This window comes from Myotis davidii, unplaced genomic scaffold (assembly GCF_000327345.1).
Source record: "Myotis davidii unplaced genomic scaffold, ASM32734v1 scaffold753, whole genome shotgun sequence".
NCBI lineage: Eukaryota > Metazoa > Chordata > Mammalia > Chiroptera > Vespertilionidae > Myotis > Myotis davidii.
Window position 1 is genome coordinate 1,309,693 of NW_006286231.1, and position 8,412 is coordinate 1,318,104.

Here is an 8,412-nt window from a genome sequence, read left to right on the forward strand (position 1 = left end):
TCAGTATTTGACTTCAGCACTGCGCCTCCTCTGAGTCTCGGTATGCGTTTCTCTTTCCTCCTAGTTGTAGGACTTCCACTCAGCCAGCGTTCATGTGGTTCTGGGTGATGTCCGTTCCGTCTTTTAGTTGTATTTTTGAAGTGGTTGTTCAAGGCAGCAAACTCTGGCATTAACCTATGCCGCCATCTTGGTTCTCCCCTTCTCATTCTTTACACTGCTGCAAGCCATCATTTATTTAATTATTCCTTTGTTGATTAACATCATGGTTGCTTCTAATCTGTCTTATTATACACAATATTAGAGTGAATATCCTGGTAAGAAGTTGTATTTATTCTAATGTATCTCTGCTTTACTTAGAGCAAAAAGTCTGTGTTCTGCGCTTTGTACTCAAGCACAAATCAACTAAGAAGATGAAAATAAAGGTCTCCAGCATACGCAGATAAAAGTCTCTTGACATGGGAGCTAGAGAATAGAGTCAAAGGGGTTTCTTTCACTTGCATGCCATAGGAAATCTGACAACTGCAGCCTGGAGGAAGTGAACATCAGCTGTGGGCAGCGATCCCTTGGAAAAGGATGTCAGGGCTGACATGGTGCTGACTCCTTTGAGGTTTGGACCAAGGTTGAGCACTAAAAGGCACTGAGAGAGTGCAGCAAATCCTTAAGACAACCCTGGAACCTCCCAGCACTTGGTTTGCTGAATCACTAGAGCCAAAAAGCCAGGAGACACCCGGAATCTCTTATTTCACTCCTTATATAGAACTGTGAGTCTTGCAAAAGAAACATTTAATCATCAGCAGAGAAGGAAGGAAACTGGAAGCTTCTCTCTTCTGCTAGCAGGGAGGTTGCTGAGGAAGGTCAGTGGCCATCCTAACCTGAAGAAATAACACTAGTGAGACAGAAGCCCTGGACCAGTGAAGGGCAGCACCGCAGAACAAAATAGCAACTAAGGAAAACAAAAAAAACAATTTTATTGAAAGGGTCAAGCCAGTGAAAATTGGTAAACTGACTTCAAATGCAACAGGAACCTCTGTACACTGAACACCATTAAACACCAGCATGGTGCTCAGGGCTTTTATAGTGAACATCTCCTATGGTCCTCACAAGTACTCTAACGGGAATGTTTTTATTTATTTTTATTTTTTTCATTATTATTTTTGACACTATTACAGATGTCCCATTTCCCCCCTCTTTGCTCTTCTCCATGCAACCCCTATCCCTCCTTCCCTCTGGTCATCACCACACTGTTGTCTGTGTCCATGGGTTATGCATATATGTTTTTTGCCTATCTGAAAGGGATATTTTTACATGTCCTCATTGGGTATATGAAAACATAGAGATTCAAAGAGGTCTATTCCTCCTCTCTCCTTCTATCCCTTCATCCTTTTCACAAATATTTGTTCAGAGTCTATGATGTACCAGGTACTGTTCCTGGTACTGTGGGTAGAGAGGTAACCCAGGAAGTAAGGTCCTATATTGATGACAATAAAAGAAACAAAAGAGTAAAATATGAATGAATACATAAACAAGAAAGAATATTGGATTGCAATAAAGTTAATGTGGAGATTTAAAATAAGGTGATAATGAAGGAACGTCAGTGTGGTGATAGAAATGCTCTACACGTTGATTGTGATGGCTCCACAATTGTATATAGATTCTATCTCAACAAACTTGACCTTTAAAAAATAGAATCCAAGAATAAAAAGTGACGGGAGAATGGCCAGTGTGGCTCAGTGGTTGAGCACTGACCCATGAACTAAGAGAGGTCATATTTGATTCCCAGTCAGGGTACATGCCTGGGTTGAAGGCTCAATCCCCAGTAGCGGGGGGGCAGGAGGCAGCCAATCAATGATTCTCTCTCAACATTGATGTTTCTTTTTTTTTTTTTAATCTTTATTGTTGAAATTATTACATAGGTCCTTCTTTTTCCCCCATTAACCTCTTCCAGCCTGCTCCCATCCTCCGCCCCACAACTCCAGCCATCATTAATGTTTCTATCCCTCTCTCCCTCTCCCTTTCCCTCTGATATCAATAAAAATATATTTTTAAAAATGAAGTGAGAAAAAGAATTAGATTAGGCAACGAAGGCCTCGCTAAGAGGATAGTAATTAAGTTAAGAAATGAAGTTGAGATATGACTACTAGAAAGAAAATGAAGGGAAAGATAATTCCCAGAAAAAGTGATTACAAAATCCTTATGATGGAAATGAACTTGGCATGTTCAAGTTAGAGCAGCGTGGTGAGGTTGGAAATGTGAATAGGAGCCAGAGAATGTGGGATTTTAGCAACCAAGATAAAAAGGTTGACGGTATTTTAGTGTCACAGGATAATCTGGGTTTTTAGCAAGGAAGTTCCAACTTCTAAAAAAAAATCACTCAGTGCTCGCTTCAGCAGCGCATATGCTAAAATAGGAATGATACTGAGATTAGCATGGCCCCTTCGCCAGGATGATATGCAAATTCTTAAAGCATTCCATTTTTTTAAAAAAGAAGAAAAAAAATCACTCAGGCTGCTACGCAGAAAATGACTTGTAAGAAGCAAGAGTATAAGGAGGGAACCAGGAGGCTATTGTAACCGTTCAAGCAAGAAATTATGGTGTCATGAACTAAGGTGGAAGCATAAAGATAGAAAGAGGCAGGTACTCTGTAGTCCCCCCTTATTCACAGGGGATGCATTCCAAGACCCCCCCACAGATAGTACTGAACTCTAAATATACTATGTTTTTTCATATATATGCCTGTATGTGTATATATTAAAAAAACATAGTATAATTTATAAAGTGGACACATAAGAGATTAACAATAATAAGATAGAACAATTATAACAATATACTGTAATAAAAGTTATGTGAATGTGGTAGCTCTCTCTCTCTGATAACTGATCTGATAACTAAGATGACTTCTAAGGACTAAGGCGTGGGCAGCATATACAGGGTGCATACGCTGGACAAAGTGGTGATTCATGTCCCAGGCCGGATGGAGAGGAACAGTGAGAGATTTTATCACACTACTCAGAATGGTATGCAACTTAAAACTTATGAATTGTTGCAGTTTTAGAATTTTCCATTTAACATTTTTGGACCATGTTGACTACAGGTAACTGAAACCTCAAAAAATGAAACCAAGGATAGGGGGAACTACTGTAATACAATGTAATGGTCTTAGTGTCACAAGTAAGTCCCAACCTCAGTGGCTTAACACAGTAGCATCTTATTTTGAGTTCCTGACCGGTGTGCATCTCTCTATCTGGTCACAAAGAGAATGAGACTCCTTCTACCTTTTGATTATATTCTACTCTAGGGCCACAACAGTCTTCCTCATTCAGTCATCAAATGGCAAATCGGTGACCACATGTGGGAGATTCCTATGGGCCTGGTCTGAAACTGGTATGCATCAAGTTAACCCACACTCTAGTAACTAGCCACATACTAATGCACCTAACTGCAAAGGAGGCAGAGAAATGTAGTTTATGACTGTGTCCAGGTAGAAAGGGAACCTGGTTTGGTAATTATCTAACAATCTCTGCCACCATTTTGTTTTGGAGGTAGAGACTACAGAACATAGAACTGGATTGGAGGAAATTGGTGAAAGGAAAGTTAAGAATCAAGAACGAACTCTCAGCCCTGGTCGATGTGGCTCAGTTGGTTAAATGTCCCATGCACTGAAAGGTTGCTGGTCAGGGCACATGCCCAGGTTGCAGGCTTGATGCCTGGTAGGGGTGTGTGCAGGAAGCAACCAATCGATGTTTCTCTCTCACATCAATGTTTCTCTCCCTCTCCTTTCCTCTCTATAAAAATCAATTAAAAACATATTTTAAAAAAAGAATGAAGTCTCAAATTTTTCTCACTAGGGATGCTTGGTAACAGTATTGAAAGAAGATCTATGCTTGGTTCCTATTCTTCCCATAGCATAGCTCCATCTTTTCTACTGAAAGACGGGATGATGAGTGAAGGAGACACAAAGCAATCTGAAGGCTTAATCAGAGGTATAGCGAACAGTTTGATTGGAATGAATGCATATGAGGGAATACTGGTAAACAAGTTTAGAAAGCAGCTCATAGACCAATTGGGGAGCTCTGTGTTGTAAGGAGGTGGGGGTGGGGGAAGAGAGGATGTTAATTAAATGTATCGTTGTCTCCTTCTCCTGGTTCTCTTCTCCTCCTCTTCCTCATTCATCTCCTTATAGGAACTTTCATATCCAAATGTCCCTAGATCCCCAACTCTCTGAAGTCACTCTGTGTGTGTGTGTGTGTGTGTGTGTGTGTGTGTGCGGTTTTGTTTTGTTGTTGTTTTAAATATGTTTTTATTGGTTTCAGAGAGAGGAAGGGAGAGGGAGAGAGATAGAAACATCAATGATGAGAGAGAATCATTGATTGGCTGCCTCCTGCATTCCCCCTACTGGGGATTGAGCCTGAAACCTGGACATGTGCCCTGACCAGGAATTAAACCCTGATATCCTGGTTCATGGGTCAACACTTAACCACTCGGCCATGTTAGGGTCACTGAAGGAGGAATGCATAAGGCCAAAGGGGGTAAAGAATTCTGAATTTATTGTTACATCTGCTAGCAGAAGGGCTGAGACCAAATTGGCATCAGTGGGGCAGAGTAGGGGGAGGGGGATACTTATGCCTCTTGTAAAGGTCAGTTAGAGTAACCGGTCGAACCAGGTGCAGGTGGGGGCCAGGTGTAGGCAGTCCACTGGAAACTGGGTGAGGCGGTTCACTGGAAACTGAAGACCATTAATCATGAAACCTATAATGAGAATATCAGGAAAATTGCTGGGAGGGGCAAGAGCCACAAGCAGGCCATAATTCAAGAATGTGCCTAACATTCCAGCCTCTCTTTTTTTTCTCCTGTAAACTGGGGTTCCTGCAAGCGGGGTTGCTGAGGAAGGCTAATCTCATTTTTCTGTAACTTCTTTATGCTTAGGTGGGGTATAGAGATGTCCCTAATTAGTCAGCGATTGAGGGAGGGGATGATCCCTAGTGTAGGTATGGAATAGCATCATTTCCCCTATGGATCTATTGGTATTTGCTTGAATGTGGTTTTGGAGGAAGAAGGAAAGAGCTATTAGGATGCATGGGCCAAAGATGAGTGCCAGGAAGAGCATTCAGAGGGGTCCAACTAGAGGTAGCAGCCAGGAGGTCCAGTTAAGATTCCATAGCCAGGTGCCCCAGGATTCCCAAAGATGTTGTTGGACTTTTGAGGCCCTGTCAACTAGTTTCTTGGCTCTATCCCTTACTATGCCAGACTGGTTGGCATAAAAACAGCATTCTTCCTCTAGGAATAGGCATAGCCCCCCTTTCTCAGCTGTGAGAGGTCAAGTCCTCTTTGATTTTCAAGGGTAACTGCTGCCAGGGAATCTCTCTGGTCCTGGACTATGACAATACTTGGGGCAATCTCCTCTAAACTGTCTGCAAGGCCTTTGTTTAGGCTCTGATAGTAAGAAAAGGAGTTGCCAGTCCCCCTCTCCCAGTGCCTAGGCCTGTAACTATTCCTAGGCTGGCAAGGAGGGCAATGCCCCTCCTGGTCTGAGCATAAGTGGTAAAAGGAACCTTAGTTTTCCAATGATAACCAAAAAGTAAACCACCAGCATGTCTTAGAACACTATCACTTTCAAAAAAATAAGTGATACATTTTACATTGATGTAATGTAAAACACATGACATTACATTAACAGTTCCAAATCTACTTTATAGATTTTCTGTAACAAAAGCTAAAATCAGGTGAACTTGAAACTTATTGAAATATTTAGATGTTTACCATTTAACCCAGCAATGCTCCAAAGCTTTTAAGTTACCAAAGTTTGGAAAATTATGTACAGGCATATGAGGCTGGAGAAAATGCAAAGAGGGGCAGGGAGCAGACCTTGCAGCCTGTTCTAGGACTGCAGTTTCCAGGCCTCCAAATCCTTGGATTTAAAACTGCCACATTTTTCCTTAGAGATAACATGCTAAAATTTGGGTGATAATGAGTTCAGCTTCTGATTGTATCAGGACTGTTAAGTAAGTGTTTGCAGTTTTGCAGTAAAACAGTTGTTCTTTGGGAAGGGGGCAGGGGTGTCTAGTAAGAAGCAGTGTAGAAGTGAGGTCACTAATGGCTGTGAGATTAGTCTGTCAACCCCCATAATAGAGACTGAGGAGGGGACAAGGGTCCCAGTGAATTCAAGGAGGATAGAGTAAGTGGCCCAGTGTCAATTAAAAAGGAGATTGGCTTACCTGCCACCACAATCATTATCTGAGGCTCTGTCCTGGTGATGTAAGTCTGTGGGGCCTTGTCAGGGCTTGGGCAGCTTCAGTCTTCTGTGGCCAGTCCCAGGAGGTCTGGGAGCTCCAAACTATATCCAGAGGGTAGCCTTGCTGGACTGGCTGATGTCCAACCTAGAGGGGCATCTGATTGAGCTGCCGCTGCCTACTGCTCTCTGAGAAGCAAACTCGGGTGACTGAACCGGAAGCAATGGCTCCCCTTCCCTGTGGAACCCTCCCAGGTTTCAGCACCAAATGATAGGGTTGCTGAAGGAGGAACGCACAAGGCCAAAATTATACATTTGTTATGTCATCTGGAAAACCAGATGGGCTGAGCACCCAAATGGCATCAGCACCTAGGGACAGGGAGTTAGAGATTTTAAAGGACTCTAGGCAGGCTTTTTCTGGGCGGAGAATTCTCTGGGTGGGTCCAGATCCTGGGAAGGTCCAGAGGGGAAAGATAATGGTCTTAGCAAGTGGAATGAGTCTAAGCAAAAGGGAATGTCAGTTGTGAAGTGGTCTACAGATCAGTTCCCAGGGGAGGAGGTATGATTCAATAATTTGATCAGACCTAACAAGTCACCATTGTCTGGGACATCCTTTGTTTTAATACCCACATAAGCTCACTTCTTTCTATAAATCACAACAGATTAATTATTTCTAACAGTAATGAACAACCCCAAAATATCAGTGACTTAAAACAATAAAGATTTATATTTTGTTTATGCTACATAACATCCGGGATCAATCAGGGATTCGGGTGATGGAGCAGCCACCATCTCAAACGTTTCCCTCCATGCCAAGTGGGGAAGACAGTTCTCAAATGCTCACCTCTGAGATAACATGTACAATGTCTGCTCACATTTTATTAGCCATAAATAATCACAGGATCCCACAAAACTACAGAGGGCCAGGGAGTACAATGCCAAGTGCTGCCAGGAATATTGTAATTCTACTGATATAGTTGTAATTCACTGAGCTCCACCCTTTTCTTTCCTTCTCTTGCATTTTTTTTCTCTTTCCAACATTGCAAAATATAGTTAATAATGATATAATTTATGTCTCGGTTTTCATACTGTTTGCCAAAGAATTGCATTTTCCCACAACGTCTTGTTATTCAAATCCAGTCTTTAAGGATAATGCGATTTTTTAGAACTTGCTTCTCTTCCCTCTCTTCCTTTCTCGCCTCTGTGCATATCCACCTGACATTTTTTCAATACATTATTTATTTTATTTATCCTCTCCCAAGAATATTTTTCCATTGATTTTTAGGGAGACTGGAAGAGAGAGGGAAAGACACAGAGAGAAACATCCATGTGAGAGAAACACATCGATTGGTTGCCTCCTGCATGAACCCTTACCAGGACCCAAGCCGGGGAGGAGCCTGAAACCAAGATATGCGCCCTTAATCAGAATCAAACCTGGGACCCTTTGGTCCGCAGGCCAGCGCTGTATCCACTGAGCCAAACTGGCTAGGGCTCCATACATTTTCTCTGTTAGCAACGACTGAGCATGTAAGTCAGATGGAAAAGGACAAAAGCCCATATCATCTCACTCATAGAGGAATATAAAATGAAAAGAAGCAAAAGAGCCCAGCTGGTGTTGCTCAGTGGTTGAGTGTCAACCTATGAACCAGGGGATCACAGTTCGATTCCTAGTCAGGGCACATGTTCGATCCCCAGTAGGAGGTATGCAGGAGGCAGCCTATCAATGCTTCTCTCTCATCATTGATGTTTCTATCTCTCTCCCTCTCCCTTCCTTTCTCTAAAATCAATAACTATATATATATATATATATATTTTTTTTAAAGAACTAACAAAGCAAAATAAAAACAACCTCATAGACACAGACAACAGAATGGTGGTTACCATACCAGGACCCAAGCCGGGGAGGAGCCTGAAACCAAGATATGCGCCCTTAATCAGAATCAAACCTGGGACCCTTTGGTCCGCAGGCCAGCGCTGTATCCACTGAGCCAAACTGGCTAGGGCTCCATACATTTTCTCTGTTAGCAACGACTGAGCATGTAAGTCAGATGGAAAAGGACAAAAGCCCATATCATCTCACTCATAGAGGAATATAAAATGAAAAGAAGCAAAAGAGCCCAGCTGGTGTTGCTCAGTGGTTGAGTGTCAACCTATGAACCAGGGGATCACAGTTCGATTCCTAGTCA